Source organism: Phyllobates terribilis, unplaced genomic scaffold (genome assembly GCF_046119375.1).
Source record: "Phyllobates terribilis strain yellow unplaced genomic scaffold, ASM4611937v1 Scaffold_5__5_contigs__length_657084704, whole genome shotgun sequence".
Classification (NCBI taxonomy): Eukaryota; Metazoa; Chordata; class Amphibia; order Anura; family Dendrobatidae; genus Phyllobates; species Phyllobates terribilis.
The window spans coordinates 398,878,942-398,905,544 of record NW_027362765.1 but is presented as its reverse complement, the minus strand read 5'-3'; positions in this window follow the sequence as shown (position 1 = coordinate 398,905,544).

The following is a 26,603-nucleotide window of genomic DNA, read 5'->3' as shown; positions in this document are numbered from 1 at the left end:
GACCAAGCGTGGACACCTGGCCGCTGGGCGGCTGGGGACTGACTATGGATTCCAGGCTGCCGAAGCAGCCATGAGGTAGTGGCCAGCTTCGGCCTCCCCCAAACTAAAAGGCCCCACTTCAAGTGCAAGCTAGCAGTATGGCATTGCAGCCTGGGGGTGGGTGGGTGGCAGGCTGCACACTTCCGCTTGCATTAAAAGAAAACAAAGCAGATGCTAACTTCTATCATCATCATCATGCTCCTCACCTTGGTACTCTCAACTCCCCTGATGGAGAAGCCAGGGCCCACCGGAGGAGTCTGGTTCTCTGGTGGGCTCGTCCAATGCTGCCCTAAAGCAGGCCAGGCTAAGAAAAGTGTATGGGAATGTGACAGGAGAAATAGGGGCGGCTGGGGACCGTTTATGGACACCCGGCCGCCCCCAGGCGGCTGGGGACCGTCTGTGGACACCCGGCCGTGGGGCGGCTGGGGACCGAGTTTGGACACCCGGACGCCCCCTGGCGACTGGGGACCAAGCGTAGACACCTGGCCGCTGGGCGGCTGGGGACTGACTATGGATTCCAGGCTGCCGAAGCAGCCATGAGGTAGTGGCCAGCTTCGGCCTCCCCCAAACTAAAAGGCCCCACTTCAAGTGCAAGCTAGCAGTATGGCATTGCAGCCTGGGGGTGGGTGGGTGGCAGGCTGCACACTTACGCTTGCATTAAAAGAAAACAAAGCAGATGCTAACTTCTATCATCATCATCATGCTCCTCACCTTGGTACTCTCAACTCCCCTGATGGAGAAGCCAGGGCCCACCGGAGGAGTCTGGTTCTCTGGTGGGCTCGTCCAATGCTGCCCTAAAGCAGGCCAGGCTCAGAAAAGTGTATGGGAAGGTGACAGGAGAAATAGGGGCGGCTGGGGACCGCTTATGGACACCCGGCCGCCCCCTGGCGGCTGGGGACCGTGTGTGGACACCCGGCCGCCGGGTGGCTGGGAACGGAGTATGGATACCTCGCTGCCGAAGCAGCCATGAGGTAGTGGCCAGCTTCGGCCTCCTCCAAACTAAAAGGCCCGATTTCAAGTGAAAGCTAGCAGTATGGTATTGCAGCCTGCGGGTGGGTGGGTGCTTGGCTGCATATTTTCGCTTGCATTGCAAGGAATGGGGGAGGTACAATTGAACACTGCCCTGTGACAAGGACTTGCACGGGGATAGTTGCAAGTCTGCATCTTCTGATGCGGCAAGGATCATTTCTGATGGGCACACTTTTAGGCAGTGACCTGGGAGTCAGAGATACTTCCAGGGGTCTTCCCCATGCTGTTCCCATGTCTTTTCAGCACTGTATACATGTGTCACACAGCACATGGCCAGATAAGGTTGTAAAATGTTAAAATGACATTTCCCGGTGAATGCATTTGTCACGGTTGAAAGCAATACAAAAGTGCAAAAACGCATGAAAAATGCTACTTGTGAACATAGCCCAATGTGTGGAGGAGTATTTTTGTTTTTGGTTATTTATTTTACCCTATACACAAGTCTTTACCCTGGAAAGGAAATTCCTTAACATATTTCACAGGAAAACCGTTTCAGTTTCGTTTTTGAACGTTTTATTGTGAGCCCGTAAAAGTGGCTTAATACCTCTGACCATGTTGTTGAGAGCAGTGACCTGGGGGTCAGAAATGCTTCCTGAGGCGATCCCCATGCTGCCCCCATGTCTTTTGAGCACTGTCATTATCGTTTTGGGCACTTTTTAGGCTTTCTACAGACTGCCGGGGGTGCTGCCGCAAAAATGCTCGGGTCTCCCATAGACTAACATTGGGCTCGTTGCTCGGGTCGAGCACCCGAGTATCACGGCGAGCTCGGCCCGAGCTTCGAGCACCCGAGCATTTTAGTGCTCGCTCAACACTATTCAGCTCCTTTGTATCTTGGATAGTTTGTATTGTTTGTTTAAGTGGGTGACCCAGACTGTCATGTGCCTGTTCTCCTGAAAGACAACAATGACAAAATGTTTGGATATGCAATTGTACTGTATTTTCATGACTGAGGTTTTACTGTATTTTTATAGTAATGTGAAATATAGATGTGTATAGAATCTTATGGACCCTAATGTTATGTGATTAATGTACAAAGTTATTGATGTATAATGTATAGGGAAAGATGCAATTATGGGCAGATTAATAATAGGAAGCAGTGCTTAGGCTAGAGACAGTTACTGTTGGCACAGCAGGGTAGGATACAGTTAATGGATTAGGGATCTGCCCAGCCTGGGAGTGGTCTAGGGCAGCCAAACATAAAGAGCATTTCCTGGTTTAGTTAACTGGAGACAGTGAGGTGTTCAAATGTGAAGTTCTGGTGCAAGGTGCAGTGGGCACTATCTGTACATATTGTTTGGGCAGTATGAGGACACACCAGAAGTCTTGTTGAAATCCCTGTGAGGTCCGGGGCCTGTGGCACTGAAATGCGCATCTTATTCTCTTTGATGTGGAAGAGGCCGGACGGGAAAAAGCGAGAGGGAACGGTGGCGAATCCCGGAAAAACCGCGCTGCCGGACGGGGAGTCCCTAGAACCAACAGAGTCTGTTGAAGTAGGGACAGTCCAAGCAGAACGGAGGCAAAGCCTTACAGTGTACTGTGTGAACTGGATGGTGCTGTGCCCGATACCGCATGTTGCAGACTGTTATATCTGAACCATCCAGTAAAATTAAACTTGTTGAAATGAACCAAGTGTCTCCTGATGTGTGTGCGGCTGATCCTTGACCCATGTACATGGGTGTAGCGGAGGCTTCCAGCCTACAAGTGAGTGCTGAGCGAACCTTACAACACACATGGAATAGGACACTGTATGTTAGTTAGTGGAGTGTCGGGGTGAAGATAAGCGGCGGACCCACAGCACCAGCGCTGAGCCCCACTTCATTTGTATATGGGAGCACATCCCAATATCTCCTGATGTCGTTGAATTTTTAAAACATTAGTACGACATTACAAATCACATTAGTGGGAAGTGAGGCTGCGCTGCAGAAGTCGGTGGAGTCCACCGACTGGATCCTGTGGTTGTCTAATGATGCTGCCTGGAGTATTTGAATGCCGGCTGCGCTCTCATTTCCATGTAGCTACAGTATAAGCTGCGGCAATGGCCTTATTATTCCTGGTGTTTCCAAAAGAAAATCTGATTGTTTTTTTTACATTTAGTAGCTGCATTATTTGTCAAGGTGGGGAGACACGCTGGAGGTTCAGGTGGAGGCCAGATGACTATTAGCTGCTCGGGTGGAGAATTAATATTGGTTCATTGGAGCTGTATCATAAAACATAGATAATCCAGCTCAACGAACCGTGAATAGGCTTTTATTCACACAAAATGCATAACAATATCAGCAGAAGAAATGCAACAACAATGCGTTTCGGGTGACAGACCACCCTTAGTCATTGGTGCTGTGTAATAAAACGCACCTATCCTGTTTCACAAATCCTTTAGAAAAGCAAGTGTTTCAATAAAGTTAAAAATGAGCATGACGCAGTTAGCAATTGTAACATCCCTGGTGGCATGCTGGCATGGCTAACCACCTCCCACCATGCAAGACCGCCATCTTACCATCAGTCAAGGCTGCACACTTTGCTCCAGTACCTGCTGTGTCTCTTGTCTGATTGCTTAGGGCGGCGGCGCGGTTACTGCCTGATTCTTATAGTTACTGTGTGCGCACTCCTAATGCCTCCCCAGCCTATTGCTGTCAGTCACTGGATACTTAAACCCCCTCCACCCAGTAGGAGGTGCCTGAGCAACACTTTCTTTCAGTGTGTTCTGTGCAACTGAGTTGCCAGGTCTTGTCCTGTATCTTGTTTGTTTCCGCCACCCTGGGGGCTGTATACCCAGACCTGTTACCTGTATCTGTGACTTCTAGTCTGTTCCGCCACCCTGGGGGCTGTATACCCAGGCCCGTTATCAGTATCAGTGACTTCTAGTCTGTTCCGTCACCCTGGGGGCTGTATACCCAGGCCCGTTATCTGTATCTATGACTTCTATTCTGTTCTGCCACCCTGAGGACTGTATACCCAGTCCTGTTATCTGTATCTGTGACTTCTAGTCTGTTTCCGCCACCCTGGGGGCTGAGTTCCCAGGCTCGTTCCTGTATCTTGTTCCGGGTTCAGTTCCTGTCTGCACTGTGCCCTAGCCTGTTACCTGTTTGTCTCTCTGTCCATACCTTCCCTTTTCCTGCAGTGTCTGAACCTGCGCCTAACTCCAACTCGTTGTCTCTGTACTTCTGTTTGTGAGTTTTGTGTCCACTCGCTACTTCATTGTAAGTACCTTGTGTGTATCTGGTTCTGCTTGTCCCGTTTCCCTGCCTCCATATCTACCTCCTGTGTTCTAACTATCTTCCTGTATTTTCCAGTCTGTTCCATGTGAACAGAGCCCTGTCCTGTCTGCCTGCACCTTCTGCTCTTCTTGTCCACCGCACCTGCGGTTTTGCTCTGCTCTGCTTGTCCACCGCATCTGCAGTTTCGCTCTGCTCTGCTTGTCCACTGCATCTGCGGTTTTGCTCTGCTCTGCTTGTCCACCGCATCTGCGGTTTCGCTCTGCTTGTTCACCGCACCTGCGGTTTTGCTCTGCTCTGCTTGTTCACCGCACCTGCGGTTTTGCTCTGCTCTGCTTGTTCACTGAACCTGCGGTTTCGCTCTGCTTGTCCACTGCACCTGTGGTTTCGCTCTGTTCTGCTTGTTCATCGCATCTGCGGTTTCGCTCTGCTCTGCTTGTTCACCGCATTTGCGGTTTTGCTCTGCTCTGCTTGTCCACCGCATCTGCGGTTTCGCTCTGCTCTGCTCCGCTTGTCCTCCACACCCGTGGTTCTGCTCTGCTAGTCCACCGCACCTGCGGTTCTGTTCCTGTATCCCAGTCTGTACTGGTCCCTATGCAGCCTGCGTTCATACCTGCCAGTATCTGCCAGTCTGCATACCAGCCGTGCCTGCCAGTACCCACCTGTCTGTATATTAGCCGTGCCTGCCAGCACCCGCCTGTCTGCATACCAGCCGTGCCTGCCAGCACCCGCCTGTCTGCATACCAGCCGTGCCTGCCAGTACCCGCCTGTCTGCATACCAGCCGTGCCTGCCAGTACCCGCCTGTCTGCATACCAGCCGTGCCTGCCAGTACTCACCTGTCTGCATACCAGCTGTGCCTGCCCGTTCCTGCATTCCCCGGTGTGAGTCAATAGCTGTGACCGGGGGCTGACCTGGAGTAGCACCTGGTCCCTCTGCTCGGTTCTTCCCTGGTTCACGGAGTCGACTGAGCCGCCGTGCGACCTTGGTCGGACCGAGTTGATACTTAGTCACGCCCCTCCAGGCACTCCTCGGTTCATGGTCCAGTGGGATCACTAACTACGCTCACGCCAGTTAGTCCGGGCGTGAGCGTAACAGCAATATTCAAAAATGCTTCTTTTTTTAATCTACAGTGGGTACGGAAAGTATTCAGACCCGTTTAAATTTTTCACTCTTTGTTTCATTGCAGCCATTTGGTAAATTCTTAAAAGTTCATTTTTTTCCCTCTGCACACTCTGTACACTCTGCATCCCATCTTGCATAAAAAAAAACAGAAATGTAGAAATTTTTGCAAATTTATTAAAAAATAAAAGCTGAAATATCACATGGTCATAAAGTATTCAGACCGTTTGCTCAGATACTCATATTTAATTCACATGCTGTCCATTTCCTTGTGATCCTCCTTGAGATAGTTCTACACCTTCATTGGAGTCCAGCTGTGTTTAATTAAACAGATAGGACTTGATTTGGAAAGGCACACACCTGTCTATATAAGACCTCACAGTTCACAGTGCATGTCAGACCAAATGAGAATCATGAGCTCAAAGGAACTGCCCAAGGAGCTCAGAGACAGAATTGTGGCAAGGCACAGATATGGCCAAGGTTACAAAAGAATTTCTGCATTACTCAAGGTTCCTAAGAGCACAGTGGCCTCCATAATCCTTAAATGGAAGAAGTTTGGGACCACCAGAAGTCATCCTAGACCTGGCCATCCAGCCAAACTAAGCAATCATGGGAGAACCCCAAGATCACTGTGGCTGAGCTCCAGAGATGCAGTAGGGAGATGGGAGAAAGTTTCACAAAGTCAACTATCACTGCAGCCCTCCACCAGTCGGGCCTTTATGGCAGAGTGGCCCAACCGAAGCCTCTACTCAGTGCAAAACATATGAAAGTCCGCATAGAGTTTGCTCAAAAACACATGAAGGACTCCCAGACTATGAGAAATAATATTCTCTGGTCTGATGAGATAAAGATAGAACTTTTTGGTGATAATTCTAAGCCATATGTGTGGAGAAAACCAGGCACTGCTCATCACCTGCCCAATACAATCCCAATAGTGAAACATGGTGGTGGCAGCATCATGCTATGGGGGTGTTTTTCAGCTGCAGGGACAGGATGACTGGTTGCAATTGAAGGAAACATGAATGCGGCCAAGTACAGAGATATCTTGGATGAAAACCTCTTCCAGTGTGCTCTGGACCTCAGACTTGGCCAAAGGTTCACCTTCCAACAAGACAATGACCCTAAGCACACAGCTAAAATAACAAAGGAGTGGCTTCAGAACAACTCTGTGACCATTCTTGACTGGCCCAACTAGAACCCTGACCTAAACCCAATTGAGCATCTCTGGAGAGACCTGAAAATGGCTGTCCACCAACGTTCACCATCCAACCTGACGGAACTGGAGAGCATCTGCAAGGAAAAAAGGCAGAGGATCCCCAAATCCAGGTTTGAAAGACTTGTTGCATCATTCCCAAGAAGACTCATGGCTGTACTAGCTCAAAAGGGTGCTTATACTCAATACCGAGCAAAGGGTCTCAATACTTATGACCATGTGATATTTCAGTTTTTCTTTTTAAATAAATTTGCAAAAGATTCTACATTTCTGTTTTTTTAGTTAAGATGGGGTGCAGTGTGTACTTTAATGAGAAAAAAAATTAACTGTTTAGAATTTACCAAATGGCTGCAATGAAACAAAGAGTGAAAAATTTAAAGGGGTCTGAATACTTTCCGTACCCACTGTATATAGAGTTTATAACCTAAAGGATAGAACAATCTCAATTCACACAGTACAGCTTTCTAGAAAGTATTTTATCGCACCCCCAAAGCTGGATTCACAGCTACACTGCTCAATACTGCTATAGAATGTCCTCCAAACTGCTGCTTCTTAACGTGTGCTGCAAGAAGACAGAACAGCAGGAATCCCTCACGTCTGTGAAGGTTGTGATGGGAGATATCATAGCAATTATTGACCCATTAGCTCAGAAACAACTGAAAAATTAAAATAGTCTGCAGAAATGAAACTGGTGAAATATGCTGAAAACAAGTCATTAAAAATTGTGTTAATCCTAATGAGGGCACACATGACAGCTTATTCTGATAAAAGTCACCTAAAACAAGAAGTATGCTTAAATGACTCCTGTTTTTAAGAATATAAATTAAACATACAAAAGAAAAGTAAAGGAAAAGCCTCACCATGTGTCAACTCATATGGCAGCTCCTTAATTGGCTCACTTGGAACTCTGTTGACCACCGGAAAAAACATAGAAAGAACAGAGGGATCCATGTGGCATATATAAAAAGTTAAATCTTTATTCCATCTTAGCAAAAAAAATAGGATATCCATGATTAAAAAAAACATGTCCATTCTTCCATTCTGACGCGTTTCTAGCTAAAAGCTCTTAGTCATCGAAAATTCTTTTATTATTCCTTTAGCCAGAAACACATCAGAAGAATGGACATGTTTTTTAATCATGGATATCCTGTTTTTTTTTTTACTAAGATGGAATAAAGATTTAACTCTTTATATGCCACATAGATCCCTCTGTTCTTTCTATATAAATTAAGCACATTATCACGACATGCTAGCAAAATCCTCAACCGGCTGCAGTTCACATAACAACCACATCCTATAGCGTAAACATCTCCCGACAGATTATCGCATAATCAAAATCTTGCTCCATTCATATTAGAATATGTTGATTCATCCTATTACATGGCTGGCAAGGTTTCATTCTTCATGGCAGCTGTTGGTAACACCCCGTTGCTTCAGACCTACAGTACAGACCAAAAGTTTGGACACACCTTAATTGTAAAACACTGGGAGTTGGGAAGGAATTTTTTCCTCCAATGTGGAGCTTAGTGTTTGCCACATGGGGTATTTTGCCTTCCTCTGGATCAACATGTTAGGCTATGGGTTGAACTAGATGGACTTAGTCTACCTTCAACCTTAAAAACTATGTTACTATGTTACTTTGAAGAACCTAGAATATAAGACATATTTTCAGTTGTTTCACACTTTTTTGTTAAGTATATAATTCCACATGTGTTAATTCATAGTTTTGATGCCTTCAGTGTGAATGTACAATTTTCATAGTTATGAAAATACAGAAAAATCTTTAAATGAGAAGGTGTGTCCCAACTTTTGGTCTGTACTGTATGTACTAGTTTACTAGACCTCATCCACACAGCCATAGTCCTATATTGTATGTATACATAATATGACGCCCATAGTAAACTGTTGTTTTCATACTGTACTTTCAATTTCATAACTCAAGGCACAATGTATTTCTTTTTCTTATGGAAATTGAAGTCTAGAGCTGGGTCCTTATTCCAACCAATGATAATCTGCTGCTGAGTTACAGTGGCATTAAAAGTTTGGCCAACCCTGGTCAAAATTACTTTTATTGTGAACAGTTAATCGAGTTGAACATGAAATGATCTCTAAAAAGCCTAAAGTTAAACATGACACATTTCCTTTGTATTTTAAGCAAAAAAATATATATTTTCATCTTTTACATTTTAAAAATTACAAAAAGGAAAATGGGCAGATGCAAAAGTTCAGGCGCCCTTGGAGATTTGTGTGCTCAGATAACTTTGACCAAGGTTTCTGACCTTAATTAGCCTGTTAGTGTTATGGCTTGTTCACTATCATCGTTAGGAAAGGCCAGGTGATGCAAATTTCCCAGATTTATAAAAATCCAGCCTCCTCTAACCTAGTGCCAAAAAACAGCAGTCATGGGTTCTTCTAAGCAGTTGCCTAGCACTCTGAAAATGAAAATGGTGAAGGCCCACAAAGCAGGAGAATGCTATAAGAAGATAGCTAAGCATTTTCTGGTTGCCCTTTCCTCAGTTCGAAATGTAATTAAGAAATGGCAGTTACCAGGAACAGTGGAGGTCAAGATAAGGTCTGGAATACCAAGCAAAATGTCAGTGAGAGCTGCTCGTAGGATTGCTAGTGAGGCAAATCAGAACCCCTACTCGACTGCAAAAGACCTTCAGAAAGATTTAGCAAACTCTGGAGTTGTGGTACATTGTTCTACTGTTCAGAGACACCTGCACAAATATGGCCTTCATGGAAGAGTCATCAGAAGAAAACCTCTCCTCACTGCTTGTTGGGAGGCCTTAGAACCACTTCCTACTTGAGCCGTGGCTCTTTGTTTGATTAGCTGGCCTTGTGTGACGTCACATGTGCATCACTCAGTATCAATGACATTGCACCAGGTTGGCTAATCAAAAGAAGAACCGAGGATTCCGATAGGTAGGAGGCAGTTTTCAGGGCTCCTGACCAACGGCCATGGATTAACGACGAGGCCGTTGGATTGGGTCCTTCAAATCGAACTCTGCTCCCCATGTGTCCTCTCCCTCATACGCCCCATTTTGCCCAGCTCATAATCCTTGCTGCATCGATAGCCTTCCCTTTACTAAAAGCTTCAAGACTTCAGACATCAGGCTAATGCCTTCAGAGTTCTGCAGAAGACAGAAGAAGAAATTGTTAATTTCCAGGTAACATAAAGCTTTTCCATGCATTAGAGCACACCGGCTCCTCCGCATTTAGAAATACATTACCAAACTTGTAAATTGTGCAGAAAGTATGTCTCGTAATGAAATAACATCCATATTTCATAATGGCCCTGATATTTTTATCACTCATATCATTATCCTTTTGATTTCAAATTAATTTTACGTCCTGTCAAATAACCGTGTCGTCACCATGGAAACCATCCAATTCTCCGCTGTGTACTCGACGTGTCTGTGAACCTCTGAATATTCACAACATGAAAGAATTGGATTACTTTACATTTCATTTCAAATTCCTTCACTCTCGAGATTCCCACCAGAGGACGGAGGCTCAGTTCTCAAAATTAAAAGTACATATGTTCTAAACACTTTCTGCCGGCTTGACCCTTTAGGAAATCACAGCAATAGAAGCTTTATAGAGATTGCTTTGTGTAATTAAACCTGTGGAGGTGAAAGGAATGAACTGCGATTAGTACCGAAGGATATTTTACGAGTCGAAAAAAATGGCTTCAGTTTTACTTCCAAGACTCCACTGAGTTAGGCCAAGGTATCCAAAAAAACCCAATGAAATCTTCGATGGATGCTCCTACATTTCTACAATTCAGATGCGGTCACAGCCCTAAGATAGGCTGGAAAAATTTCCTATAAAATACTTAAAGCTGGAAAAAAATCCAGTAAAATTTCGGTCACAATGGCAAAAACTTAATAGACCCCGTTATAGTCCCTGAGGTTTGTCCAGCATTGTTCGTGTCCATCATGTAATGGATCTGGCTTTTATGTCTCACCTGCTAACTACCTGAATACACTGGCGGCGTGCTGCTGTCTGAGCCTGTCTATAAGGCCCGGGAGTGGGAGTTGTGTGCTAAAGCAGGGGAAACAATGAGGAACCAGTGCTTGTGACCGGTGCCTTATATCTCCATGTGGTTAAACCTTGAACTCCAAATGGAAAAATATTGTGGCAACCCAAAGGAAATATGGGATACAGGTAGGGGTAGAGACACTACGCATATCGCCATTAGAGATGCTTTGTAGAGACTTTGTACACCATATTTCCAGTTGAATTTTTTGTTGACCTTCTTGACTGTGCTGGCAGTATACTGTTGGTTACACTTTTTTTGTATCACAACTTTGTATTTATGGCAACTTTGTGCTCACTTTGGCATATCAACTAGTCCGTTATTTTAATTACGGTTTTCTATTGGCTTCTGTTAAACACTTTGTTTTCAGGGATCTTGCTATATAAGCTCTGATTTTTTTGTTTATACAGTATAGTGTATGTTGAGTTGTTTGTATATCTTATTTTTCCTTACAAATGGAAAATACTTCATCATTATATTTTTTTTGAGCATGTTCTGTAACCTTGGCAATTAATATACTGGCATTAACACTTACACTGCTGATTGGTTATTTTTATAGTTATTTCCTATTGTGACAAGCTGGGGGGAGCCTTATTTTGGGCTTTTTGTCGGGCAATATCTTTTATACCTTTTCAGTGTTTGTAAATGTAAGTTTTGGCTTATGTGTTTATAAAAAATGTTGATATCTTGGTTTTGCATACTTCTTTTTCTTTACATTTTCCATCCTATAATAACGTCACTCATTATGGGCCCCTTCCTGATATAATGTCCCCCATCATGTGCCCCTTCCAATAATAATTTCCCCATCCTGGGCCCTTCCAGTAATAATGTCCAACTTCCTGGGCCCGTTCATGCTGTAATGTTCCCGATCCTGATCTCTTTCCTGCTATAATGTACCCCATCCTGAGCACCTTCCTGTAATAATGTCCCTATCCTGGCCTCTTCCTGGTATAATGTCCTTCATTCTGGGCCCCTTTCAATAATAATGTCCCACAACCTGGTGTAATGTCCCCTTCCTGTAATATATATTTCCCATCTCGGGCCACTTCCAGTAATAATGTCCCCCATCCTTGGCCCCATCCTGGTATAATGTAACCCATCCTGGGCCCCTTCCAGTAATAATGTCCCCCATCCTGGTGTAATGTCCCCATATTGAGCCCCTTCCAGTAATATATGTTTGCCATCCTGGGCCCCTTCCAATAATAATGTTCCCCATCCTGGTGTAATCTCCCCATTCTGGCCCTTCTATTAATGTATGTCCTCCATCATCGGCCCCTTCCTGGTATAATGTCCCAGTCCCTTGGCCCATCTTGTAATAATTCTCCCTATTCTGCCACTGTTCTCTAACACATTTTTTTAAAAAAAAAAGATTCTCACCTTTCCCTGCTCTCACAACACACATTGTCCTTTTCTATAGCTTGCGCATAGGCCGGCAGCTGACTTTGGCGTGCCTGCTATGGGTGACGCATGCCATCACTGCTATGCGCTGCCTGTGACTAGCACACCGATGTCATCTGCCGGCCTCTGATTGGCTAGCGGTGTGTATTGCAGTACAGGGTCCCAGTGGGTGTCTGCGCCGCTATACATTTCAGCTGAATGTGTGTCGTCAGACGCACATCCTACTGAAATAGGCATCGGCGGATCCTCCTCCCTCAAAGACCCTCTGCAAACGCCATTGATACGACCCTTGCTGTCACAAATTTTTATTTGCACCCAGTGGCTGCTACTTCTTTGCATCTATGAACCTCTAAAAAGTCAAAATGCCCAAGGATTCTGTCTGCTCTATGTGAAATCCAGTGCTGAGCCAGCTATACAAGTTTTCGTCGAGCATGAAAGTTGCATATGGTTTGTATTGTGCTTCTGATCCAAGTAAACTCAGTTATAGGCAGGAGACACTGCTGTGCGTTAAGCAACAAGTTCATGTCCATCATTTGTCTTTCTCTGCCTAAATGGGCAGTCAACCTCCGAGATGAGTGTCTTCAGATAAATGAGGCACAATCAGCAGCCGGTCCACAGCACTGCCTACAATGATACATAACAAGTGCATTAAGCTACAATCCAGGACCTACTTTTATTTTCCCTTTAAATAAGGATTACTATTGCAGTATAATGGTTGCGCCCCGCTCCTTTTGTTTATTACTATGCAATTAAAATGGAGCATTGGTCACTGATGCATTGCAAAGATATCTCCCGGGGAAGTGAGGAGCAGTGGGAAGTTGTCATCAAGTGCAATGCAGCAACCTGTTATCTGCGCCCTGAGATGTTCGCAAATGGATAACCAACACAGCAAAGAGTACAAAGGCAATCAAGTAAACCCATTACAGCCAGTGCGAGGGAAGCTTTTATAGTTTTACAGGACAGTAGGGGACCCATTTGGCCACTTCTATGAACTTTCAAAAGAAAAATTGCTGTAACTCCTGGTAACCCGCTAACTAGTGCAATTTCAATCAGAGATACACTCAATTCTCACAAGCTGATAGCAGCCTGCGGTTATAATCCCACACAGGAGAACATATCTCTATATTTTTTCGTGGGTGGTAAGGAGGGGGGAAGAGATGTAATATGCTTGAATTGAAAACAAAATGCACTTATTTTTTTTGTGATATTGTGGTACCTTTTTAAAGAACAGAAATTACTTTAGAAAGATCTTTTTGTTGGAGTATACAACAGCTGCAGGCTTATACTAAAGGAGAGGACTGTGCTGAGCAGACAGCAGATGGCACTGTGTTAATTGTCAAGGTTTGCTAAAGGGTAACCATTCCTTCAAATAACATATCAGAATAAATTGTTTTGTGTTAGTCCATGAGGATTAACACTATGGCCCGATCCATTAAGACTAGCATTTCGTACGCCAGTCTTCAATGGGGAGCGAGTAGAAATAAGATGCAACATTTTTTGAAAAGGTGCATGCCACTTATTCAATTCAGTGCATCTTATCAAGAGACCACAGTAACATTTCTGGCATAAGAAACACCGGCACTTTCCTTAAATTATACAAATGAGCAAAGCCACACCTTGTCCCACCCCCTGTTTCTACCAAGCGCCACCCAATTTGGCTAAGCTGCTTGAAACTTGAGCAAAAACACCTAAAGTTGCAAAATTGTGCATCTATTTAGTATTTTCTGCCATACACTTTGATATATCTGCTAATTTTTAGCATTTTTAGCATTTTTGCCTTTTGCAGGATCAATCTTTCATTTGCAATCCACTCTGAGCTGGTGGGAGGAAACTAATTTCTATGATCTCTCCCATATATAGCATAGCAGCTAGAGAGAGATTCTTGATTTTCATTCCTTTTTTAGCATATTGAGACAAGTAGCAACACATGAAGGAAGGTAAAGACTAGCAGGAAGCATTGGAAAGGCAGTGCTGGAAATGCGGGAAATTCAACAGGTAAGGAAAGCTTCTTGTATTATTTTACCTTATTTTCCAATCTTTCTCATATCTCAGAAAACTCATTTAACTTGTTCTCAACAGAGGACATACTGACAGCAGCATTAAAGTACGATGAAGTAGAATGATTGCTTGACAAGATCTTTCCGGTGCCCATCGCCACTGTAATATTGCAATATGTAGTAAAAGTGATCAAACGATCGCAGGTTCAAGTCGTTTAGGGGGACTAATCGATAAAGTAAAACTGAAAAATACATCTTTTAATAATTATTAAAAAATTTAAAATAATACAAACAACATATTTATTATCGTTATACCCCCAGAAAATGCAGTGAAGAGCAATCAAAACATTGTATGTGCTCCAAAATGGTACCAACAAAAAGTACAGTTCGGCACTCAAAAAAAACTTCACACGGCTCCAACTATAAAAGTATTTTATTTAAAAAAAGAAAAATGGTACGAGTCTCAGAAAATGGTGAGAGAAACCAAATTTTTTTAGATTTTTTTTAACCACTAAAATATAATAAATCCTTAGAAGTTTGGTGTTGCCGTAATCACACTGATCTGGTGATTCATGTTGCCAGGTCACTTTTACCGCACAATGAATGGTGTTAAAAGCAAAAGCCAAAAATCAGCGGTGGAACTGCTCTATTTTTCACCATTTCAGCCCACTTGGAATTTTTGTTTCCCTATTTTTCAGTACATTATATGGTATAATAAATGGTGTCATTCAAATATAACCTGATCTGCTAAAAAAAGAAGCCCAACATGGCTATGTTGATGGAGAAATAGAAAAGGGAAGAAGGGAAGAAAGGAAAAATGAAGGCTCAAAAATGAAAAATCACCTGGTTGGGAAAGGGTTAGTTAAACCTACAGTGGTGGTCAAAAGTATTGGCACCCCTGCAATTCTGTCAGATAATACTCATTTTCTTCCTGAAAATGATTGCAATCACAAATTCTTTGGTATTATTCTCTTCATTTAATTTGCTTGCAGGGAAAAAACACAAAAGAGAATGAAGCAAAAATCAAATCATTGATCATTTCATACAAAACTCAAAAAATGGGCCAGACAAAAGTATTGGCACCCTCAGCCTAATACTTGGTTGCACAACCTTTAGCCAAAATAACTGCGAACAACCGCTTCCGGTAACCATCAATGAGTTTCTTACAATGCTCTGCTGGAATTGTAGACCATTCTTCTTTGCAAACTGCTCCAGGTCCCTGATATTTGAAGGGTGCCTTCTCCAAACTGCCATTTTGAGATCTCTCCACAGGTGTTCTATGGGATTCAGGTCTGGACTCATTGCTGGCCACCTTAGAAGTCTCCAGTGCTTTCTCTCAAACCATTTTATAGTGCTTTTGGAAGTGTGTTTTGGGTCATTGTCCTGCTGGAAGACCCATGACCTCTGAGGGAGACCCAGCTTTCTCACACTGGGCCCTACATTATGCTGCAAAATTTGTTGGTAGTCTTCAGACTTCATAATGCCATGCACACGGTCAAGCAGTCCAGTGCCAGAGGCAGCAAAGCAACCCCAAAACATAAGGGAACCTCCGCCATGTTTGACTGTAGGGACCGTGTTCTTTTCTTTGAATGCCTCTTTTTTTTTCCTGTACACTCTATGTTGATGCTTTTTCCCAAAAAGCTATACTTTTGTCTCATCTGACCAGAGAACATTCTTCCAAAACGTTTTAGGCTTTCTCAGGTAAGTTTGGTCAAACTCCAGCCTGGCTTTTTTATGTCTCGGGGTAAGAAGTGGGGTCTTCCTGGGTATCCTACCATACAGTCCCTTTTCATTCAGACGCCAACGGATAGTACGGGTTGACACTGTTGTACCCTCGGACTGCAGGGCAGCTTGAACTTGTTTGGATGTTAGTCGAGGTTCTTTATCCACCATCCGCACAATCTTGCGTTGAAATCTCTCGTCAATTTTTCTTTTCCGTCCACATCTAGGGAGGTTAGCCACAGTGCCATGGGCTTTAAACTTCTTGATGACACTGCGCACGGAAGACACAGGAACATTCAGGTCTTTGGAGATGGACTTGTAGCCTTGAGATTGCTCATGCTTCCTCACAATTTGGTTTCTCAAGTCCTCAGACAGTTCTTTGGTCTTCTTTCTTTTCTCCATGCTCAATGTGGTACACACAAGGACACAGGACAGAGGTTGAGTCAACTTTAATCCATGTTAACTGGCTGCAAGTGTGATTTAGTTATTGCCAACACCTGTTAGGTGCCACAGGTAAGTTACAGGTGCTGTTAATTACACGAATTAGAGAAGCATCACATGATTTTTCAAACAATGCCAATACTTTTGTCCACCCCCTTTTTTAGGTTTGGTGTGGAATTATATCCAATTTGGCTTTAGGACAATTCTTTTTGTGTTTTTTCATTGAAGACAAATTAAATGAAGATAATAATACCAAAGAATTTCTGATTGCAATCATTTTCAGGAAGAAACTGAGTATTATCTGACAGAATTGCAGGGGTGCCAATACTTTTGTCCACCACTGTATATCAAAGGAAAGGATTTGCAACTCTTTTCAGAAAAGCAAATCTGGAATTGCTGATTTGGATTTAAGTAACTAAACGCATGTAGATTCGTTTTAGTAAATCCAATGAAACTAATCTGTGACTTTTCAGTGGAAGTTTGATTTTCTTTTTTTTTTTTTTTTTTGGAGCATGTGAGTTTTGCATAAAAATCTCCAAAATACATACAATGGCAGTAGAATTGCTGGGGATTTGTTCCAGATTTAAGTATGGCATACATGCATAAATCTATAGAAAATCCACATTGTGTGAACATACCCTTACACAATCCCCTTTGTCTCTTGTATTATAGAAGGTGACTTTTAGAATTTGCTACAATTGATTCACTTTTTGAAGAGCATAATAATAATCTTCGTCCTTATGATTTAACAGACGGCTTTAGAGGCTTCAGTTGGTTGCACTGCTGGACTCATAAGTCACCAGAGACTTAGTGCACACCATCAATACCCGGCGTGTTTCACTGGAGATCCAAGGTATCCATGTTTTCAAACGCAGAAAAAGCTTGAGATTCGAGCAGGACATAAATAAAAGATGTGTGATGTTGGAAATGGGATCATGAAACACATCAAAAGCCGTCTCTTTAGGAAAAACATTGAATCTGTTTTTATTCTAATCAATCTTTTAGGTTATGGGCTTCAAATAAGGGATTGAGGTCATCAGAGAAAGCTTGGAACCAAGTCAAGATTTATTAATGCAATGAGTATAAGAGAGAGTCAAACTATAAAACTTGACTTATTTTATCAACAGAAAACCAAAAATAAATATTTTAACATTATTGAAAATGGATTTCCCTTCTAAGCGCATCACATTTTACACCATTGGTGGTCAACCTGCTCCAGAAGAGGACATCGTGCTTAGGAAAGGTTAAGACATGTAGGGCTAATTTATGTTGCTATATACAACTGATATCACCTTACAAATTTTAAGCTCCCAGAAAACCCTAAAAATGGGTTTTATCATGGATATTAATGATAGAGATGCAGAATGGAAACCTGGGGACTTTAATACGTAAGGGAGACAATCAAGAAACGGCTCACTACAAAGTCTCAATCTTAGTCCGATAGCTGTTATGTAGGCGATGTGTGACACTGATATTTAGGCACTCTATGGCATTGTAATGGTAGTTGGTCACTATATTGCATTGTGATTTGGGAATATATAACACTGGTATTTAGGGCTTACAGTATATGTAGAGATGAGAGTTTCAATACGTGGAGGATCGAGTTTCACATGAATTCGAATACATTTTGAGATTCAATTTGCAAAAAAAACCCTTGCCCGGCACCAAATCCCACACTGATGAAGCATCAGAGAGTGGGCATTTTGGGTTGCTGTGCAGGCTGCTCCATAATGTCCTGCAGCTATGACATTTAGCGGATTATCGTACCTTGTATAGTTGTGGTCAGTACCGGGGCCTTCACAGATCAGCGGTTCCCAGTGGAGCACAGTTTGCATGGCAGAGTCATTTTCCATCTCCAGAGTCACTGGGTAAGTCTTGCTCTTTTTTAGAGTGCAAGCTCTTATGATCAGTGCGGTCTTCTCTCTCCTGTAGAGTGTAGGCTCTTATGGTCAGTGGGGTCCTCTCTTTCTCATCTATAGAGTGTAGGCTCTTATGGTCAGTGGGGTCCTCTCTCTCCTGTAAAGTGTAAGCTCTTATGGTCAGTGGGGTCCTCTCTCTCTTCTGTAGAGTGTAAGCTCTTATGGTCAGTGGGGTCCTCTCTCTAGTAGAGTGTAAACTCTTATCGTCAGCGGGGCCCTCTCGCTCTCCTGTAGAGTATAAGCTCTTATCGTCAATGGGGTCCTCTCTCTCTCCTGTAGAGTGTAAGCTCTTATAGTCAGTGGGGTCCTCTCTCTCTCCTGTAGAGTGTAAGCTCTTATGGTCAGCGGGGTCTTCTCTCTCCTGTAGAGTATAAGCTCTTATCGTCAGTGGGGTCCTCTCTCTCTCCTGTAGAGTGTAAGCTCTTATGCTTAGCGGGGTCCTCTCTCTCTCCTGTAGAGTGTAAGCTCTTATGGTCAGTGGGGTCCTCTCTCTCTCCTGTAGAGTGTAAGCTCTTATGGTCAGCAGGGTCCTCTCTCTTTCCTGTAGAGTATAAACTCTTATGGTCAGTGGGGTCCTCTCTCTCCTTTAGAGTCTATGCTCTTTTGGTTAGTGAGGTCCTCTCTCTCCTGTAGAGTGTAAGCTATTATGGTCAGCGGGGTCCTCTCTCTCCATCCTGTAGAGTGTAAGCTCTTATGGTCAGCGGGGTCTTCTCTGTCTCTCTCCTGTAGAGTGAAAGCTGTTATGACCAGCGGGGTCCTCTCCCCACTGATATTTTATGAGCAATTACAAGCTTTCCAGTATTGAAATCTGTGCAAATTTATTCACCACAAATCAAATTTTTGAGAAAAATTCTGTAAAGTTGGCCAATTTGCATTTCAAAAGATCTGTTTATCTCTATTTATATGGTATTATATTTTAGCAATTATATAGCGCAGGTATTAGGGCATTGTATGGCATTATTATTTAGAAATTCTATAGCTCTGTTATTTAGGTGTGGTATTGCATTATTATTTAGACTTTATATACAGTAACTATATTATTTCATCACATTATGGCGTTATTTTAAAATTCTATAGCTCTTATGGCATTATTAATTAGGAATAGTATAGCAGTGTTATTCAGGTGCGATATGGCATTATTATTTACACTTCATATACAATAGCTATTGTTACGGATCCGGATGGTGGAACCTCTGTGCTGCGGTGCAAGGAGGGACCCAGAGGGGCGTAACTAAGTATCAACTCGGACCGACCCTGGTCGTACGGCGGCTAACGACTCCGTGACCAGGGAGGGACCGAGCAGAGGGACCAGGTGCTACTCTGGGGACGACCTTGTAAGAGAGCAGGTGACTCCCACGGGTCAGATGGCTGAGACTGACCGATACTGCAGATGGGCACAGCAGGCAGGCTGATGAGAGGTCCGGGTAGATGAACTGGCAGAGACAGCAGGCGACAGGAGAAAGTCTCTAAGTAGGCTGTCTGGTGGTCACGGCAAGTGACGGGCAGGAGCCTCCGGGTAGGCAGACAGGTGGCCACGGCAAGTGACGGGCAGGAGCCTCCGGGTAGGCAGACAGGTGGTCACGGCAAGTGACAGGCGGGAGCCTCCAGGTAGGCAGACAGGTGGTCACGGCAAGTGACAGGCGGGAGCCTCTAGGTAGGCTGTCAGGTGGTCACGGCAAGTGACGGGTAGGAGCCTCCGGGTAGGCAGACAGGTGGTCACGGCAAGTGACAGGCGGGAGCCTCCAGGTAGGCTGACAGGTAACAGGCTGGTGCTCCCAGGTAAGCAGGTGGGCGAAGCCCATAGACAGACTGGCCGACTGAACGGAAGACAGACTGTTGGGCCGGAGAGTAGTCAGGCTGGCGGACTGGACTGATAGTCAGGCTGGCGGGCTGGACTAGTAGTCAGGCTAGCAGTGGGACCTGAGGGCTGAAGCAGAGGTAAGTACACTGTGCATCAACTATTGCTCGGGCACCTCCATTTTGGAGGAGGTGCCTTATATATGGGAGGACCTCCGGCAATAGGCCGGGGACTCCTTAGGGCAGCGCGCACGGCCCCCTTAAGAGGAAGGGAGCACGTGCCCTAAGCACAGTACCCGGGAAGCTGGGCGCGCCGGCAGCAGAAGCAGGAAGAGGAGCGCTGGAAGACGCCGGGCAGGGAGCGCGGCGGTGAGAGGGACGGCGTCTCTGCCTGGCAGAGGGCAGAGACGCCGATGCTACAGCTATGAATTTTCTCACTGTATGACATTACTATTTAGGCATTAAAGCACCACTCCAGCATTTTCTTGTTATTTTACCACTGGAGTGATGCCACTAATCAAAGTTCCGTGACGCTAGTATTAGACTTAGCCGCTGCCGTCTTCTGCTCTTTCCAGTGCTGCTCCGGTCTTGTGATATCTTCTTGTGACTGCAACTTCTGACTGACCGGAGGTAACGGTCACAAGCTCTTAATGGTAATGTATGAGAGCCTCATTCTGGCCATAGACTTATGTTGAATAGTGACTTCCGGCTCTCCCAACAAACATTGGAATGATCTGGCAGGTCACAAAGTGCAAAAGACAGCGGCTGGTGAGTATAAGACATGGTGCAGGAAACTTACATTAGTGACACAACTCCAGCCCTGCAATAAAAAAAACGTTGGAGTGGTGCTTAAAGAGCTGATATTTGTTTTCCACCATTTAGACAGTTTTATCTATAGATTGTCTCTTTTTCAGTTTCCGTGCTGGTTCCTTTTCCCTTCTTCCACTCGATCTAGGTCAGTGGCTAAAATCTTGGCCATTAAAGCAAGCAACAAGCACTATATGTGTATGAGTTTGGGCTTTGCAAAAATAGATTAGAGTCAGTCCTACTACTCCAGAGAAGAGAGAGATGCATCCAAGCCAAGAAGTGTAAGGAGAGGCTCCAGGACAAATTTTGGACTGGGATCCCCACTTACCATGTACCACATTGGTGTCTTCCTTTGTGACTACTGTTGTCTCTGCACCCCCCTTACCTATACCCCTGCTCAAACTCACTGAAGACAAGATGGACGCACATGTGTGTCCTGTGCTACCATAAGGCTATGTGCCCACGTTGCAGAAATGAAGCAGAAAATTTCTGCTTCATTTCTGCATGTCCTTCCCTGGAAAAACGCTTGCGTAATTTGACAAGCGTTTTACACGCATTTATGATGCGTTTGGGACATGCGGAATTGCCTTGAGTTTTTTATTGCATTGACAAGGCAATTCCGCATGCGTAAACGCAAAAATAATGGACATGCTGCGGATTTTTGAGCGCATCAAAAACGCTGCGGAGCGCAGCATGGGCATTAAAATTGCGGCTTCTCATAGGGGACCATGGGGGACGGGTTATCAAGCGTTTCACAAGCATTTACGCTGCGTAAATTCCGCAGCATAAACGCTTGTAAAACGCTACGTGGGCACATACCCTTACAGTCTCAATTCCACATTAATTCAACAATGTCAGCTCCAAAGTCCTACTGCATCCAATGACATAGAAATCAAAAGCATTTCATGACTACATATCAAATCCCATATAAGGCTTTACTAGCCATATAACATAATGGGCAACATAAAAGTCATCTTACAAAGTAACGCGTCCACCTGCTAAACCGTCCCAATTCTAGTCTAATTTTATTCACAGACCCCATAACGGCCCTGTGCTTTGATAGCAGAACTAATTAGTGAGAGCAGGAAAAGTCACGCCTGGCCATGGCTAAGAATAAAACTCAATGGCATTAATAAATGATGACGTTTAATGAGTTATATCAGATTCCATATGTAGAAAGAACAATCCAGCATTTTATTGCCTCTGCTCTGTCTTTGATATGTGATATGAGGGTCACAATAAGACTTTGCCATTACCCTCTGCCGTATAATAATGAATCTTTACACTGGACTTAATTTTGCATTGCACTTTCTTTATTTGAAACCTACTATAGTATACATTTCTTACTGTAATATTTGTGACCTAATTTCCTTAAATTATCTGCATTTCAATGTTGCTTTATCTAATTAGGTAAAACCAAATTAGCATATGTAGAAAAATAGGAAATGACCAAACAGGACTGAGCTTCCTAACCTAACAGCACCCGATATGCATCCCAAGAAATTACAGAACAGGTCACCCAAAGGGGTTGTTGAATAAGAAATTTTGGGCCCTTATTTTTTAATTGATTATCATTTATATATATATATATATATATATATACATATATATATATATATATATATATACAGTACAGACCAAAAGTTTGGACACACCTTCTCATTTAAAGATTTTTCTGTATTTTCATGACTATGAATATTGTACATTCAAACTGAAGGCATCAAAACTATGAATTAACACATGTGGAATTATATACTTAACAAAAAAGTGTGAAACAACTGAAAATATGTCTTATATTCTAGGTTCTTCAAAGTAGCCACCTTTTGCTTTGATGACTGCTTTGCACACTCTTGGCATTCTATTGATGAACTTCAAGAGGTAGTCACCGGAAATGGTCTTCCAACAATCTTGAAGGAGTTCCCAGAGATGCTTAGCACTTGTTGGCCCTTTTGCCTTCACTCTGCGGTCCAGCTCACCCCAAACCATCTCGATTGGGTTCAAGTCTGGTGACTGTAGAGGCCAGGTCATCTGGTGTAGCACCCCATCACTCTCCTGCTTGGTCAAATTACCCTTACACAGCCTGGAGGTGTGTTTGGGGTCATTGTCCTATTGAAAAATAAATTATGGTCCAACTAAACGCAAAACGGATGGAATAGCATGCCGCTGCAAAATGCTATGGTAGCCATGCTGGTTCAGTATGCCTTCAGTTTTGAATATATCCCCAACAGTGTCACCAGCAAAGCCCCCCCACACCATCACACCTCCTCCTCACACCTCCTCCTCCATGCTTCACGGTGGGAACCAGGCATGAAGAGTCCATCCGTTCACCTTTTCTGCATCGCACAAAGACACGGTGGTTGGAACCAAAGATCTCCAATTTGGACTCATCAGACCAAAGCACAGACTTCCACTGGTTTAATGTCCATTCCTTGTGTTCTTTAGACCAAACAAGTCTCTTCTGCTTGTTGCCTGTCCTTAGCAGTGGTTTCCTAACAGCTATTTTACCATGAAGGCCTGCTGCACAAAGTCTCCTCTTAACAGTTGTTGTAGAGATGTGTCTGCTGCTAGAACTCTGTGTGGCATTGACCTGATCTCTAATCTGAGCTGCTGTTAACTTGCGATTTCTGAGGCTGGTGACTCGGATAAACTTATCCTCAGAAGCAGAGGTGACTCTTGGTCTTCCTTTCCTGGGGCGGTCCTCATGTGAGCCAGTTTCTTTGTAGCGCTTGATGGTTTTTGCAACTGCATTTGGGGACACTTTCAAAGTTTGCCCAATTTTTCGGACTGACTGACCTTCATTTCTTAAAGTAATGATGGCCACTCATTTTTCTTTACTTAGCTGCTTTTTTCTTGCCATAATACAAATTCTAACAGTCTATTCAGTAGGACTATCAGCTGTGTATCCACCAGACTTCTGCACAACACAACTGATGGTCCCAACCCCATTTATAAGGCAAGAAATCCCACTTATTAAACATGACAGGGCACACCTGTGAGGTGAAAACCATTTCCGGTGACTACATCTTGAAGCTCATCAAGAGAATGCCAAGAGTGTGCAAAGCAGTCATCAAAGCTAAAGGTGGCTACTTTGAAGAACCTAGAATATAAGACATATTTTCAGTTGTTTCACACTTTTTTGTTAAGTATGTAATTACACATTGTGAATGTACAATTTTCATAGTTATGAAAATACAGAAAAATCTTTAAATGAGAAGGTGTGTCCAAACTTTTGGTCTGTACACACATATATATATATATATATATATATATATATATATATATATATACAGTGATATATTGATATATATATATACAGTGGGAATGGAAAGTGTTCAGACCCCTTTAAATTTTTCACTCTTTGTTTCATTGCAGCCATTTGGTAAATTCTAAAAAGTTAATTTTTTTCCTAATTAAAGTACACTCTGCACCCCATCTTGACTGAAAAAAAAAACAGAAATGTAGAAATTTTTGCAAATTTATTAAAAAAGAAAAACTGAAATATGACATGGTCATAAGTATTCAGACCCTTTGCTCAGACACTCATATTTAAGTCACATGCTGTCCATTTCCTTGTGATCCTCCTTGAGATGGTTCTACTCCTTCATTGGAGTCCAGCTGTGTTTAGTTAAACTGATAGAGTGTACTTTAATGAGAATTTTTTTTTTAGAATTTACCAAATGGCTGCAATGAAACAAAGTGTGAAAAATTTAAAGGGGTCTGAATACTTTCCATACCCACTGTATATATGAGTATTAGTGATGTGCGCTAGTGCTCGCTACTCGAGTTTGCATTGCAGGTGCTCGAGTGGCATGTTCGCGTCCCCTCGCCCGCATGTTTTGTGGCTGTTAGACAGCCACATAATATGCGGGTATTGCCTGATATGCACTACGCCTGTTATACACTATGTAATGTACTATATAAGGTAGCTCACGGACACATGGTAGATGGGAGGCTATGTATCACAGAGATGGTTGTTATCTGTGATGAAAGCTTGGAATATTGCTCTAGTGCATAAAAGCACTAAGAGGATTGTTTGGTGCATCTGGGCCAGGTTTACGGGTAGCCGGAGAGATGGGCGGGTCTGGATGTCCACATACCCACCCCTGGGTGTGATTAACAAGTTAAAATGGAGGTCGTTGTTTGGCACATGGTCTATGTGTGAGGACGAGGAGGTCCTCCTGTATGTTATCTCCAAACTGAGCCGGTGTACTTGATGTTATCTAGCCTGTGCGACCAGGACTGGCTCTCAAGAGACTTTGCGAAAATAACTATTTATTTTGTTTTCCTGAACTAAGGCCATTTATTTTCCTTTGCTTTTGCCTGGTTTATGACACTACAATAAACCAGAGTGGATCTTTAAATGGAAACGCTTCCTGTTTTGCCTCCAGACTCACTCAAGTGAGGAGAAATCCCACAACTGATAGAGCCAGGGAGGCAGTACTATCTGCATCTACATAATTTACTGATAGATACAGGGAGGCAGTACTATCTGCATCTGCATAATTTACTGATAGATACAGGGAGGCAGTACTATCTGCATCTACATAATTTACTGATAGATACAGGGAGGCAGTACTATCTGCATCTGCATAATTTACTGATAGATACAGGGAGGCAGTACTATCTGCATCTACATAATTTACTAATAGATACAGGGAGGCAGTACTATCTGCATCTACATAATTTACTGGTACAGACAGGGAAGCAGTACTATCCATATCTACATAATTTACTGATAGAGACAGTGAGGCAGTAGTATTTGCATCTACATAATATAATTTAATGGTACAGTATAGGAAGCAGTACTTTCTGTATCTACATAAGTTGCTGATAGACAGTGAGGCTGGACTGTCTGTGTCTACCTCGATCAAAAGAATAAGCCATCAATATTTTGATCCCCTAAACTCTATGAGACCAATCATTGGCATCTCAAGCCAATTGTATCTGCATAGTACTGGCTCATTGATAATCTGTTGCTTATTGCTATGGTGGTTTCAGAATGTATCAACTGTCAATCAAAAGCAAGAAGAAGGGTAAATCTACATTATTATTATGAAGAAACAATTATTAATTTAGAAACTTCTTCATGGTGAAAATATCATCCCATTTGGCCATGCCTCGATTAATAAATGACTTCACACTTATTATCATCATTGTCTTCATCAGAAATTAATTTAGTATTAAATAGAAAATTGCTCATAAAGTTTCCACATAATCACATTTTAAAGTTAAGACATTTGCATACTTTGAGTAATGAGAGTTACTTGGAGAGCTAAATGGTTTTTGTAAACTGGAATCCATCTCTGTTGCAAGTACTTTGTTTCAAGGTCGGATATTAATGCTTGTTTCACCCAGTCCTAATGCCTGGACCAAACTGACCATGAAAGGATGTCGCTTCTATGTGTAAGTTGCATTTATCAAGCATGTTTTTCACATGGAAAGCTTCAATTCTTGCTTATTGCATGCAAAAACATTTACTTATTAAATATTAACAAGTGTAAGTATGAAAAAAAAGTGCGAGGGCGTAAATCATGCATCATCTTATAATAGGATTTTGGAGAATGTAATTTATTATAAAGTTTCCGGTGGACCAATAAGCCTTAGATACTTTACGGCAAACTTGCTACCTTTTCAAAATAGTTTTCTGAGAGAAGGTAGAATTGAAATGTGCGAAATGTGATGTCAAATTTTGTGTACAACCCTGTCCCCTTTCTGGTAGGTCACATCCCACCCATGAGTCCTGAATGTGTCTGTTACATACAGTGAGCTCACACGATGAGGTGGATCCTCTAAGCCCAAGGACCGGGTGGGCACGCGAGCTACGAGAGTCGGTGCAGCAACCAGATGGAGCACGCGGAACACGGATA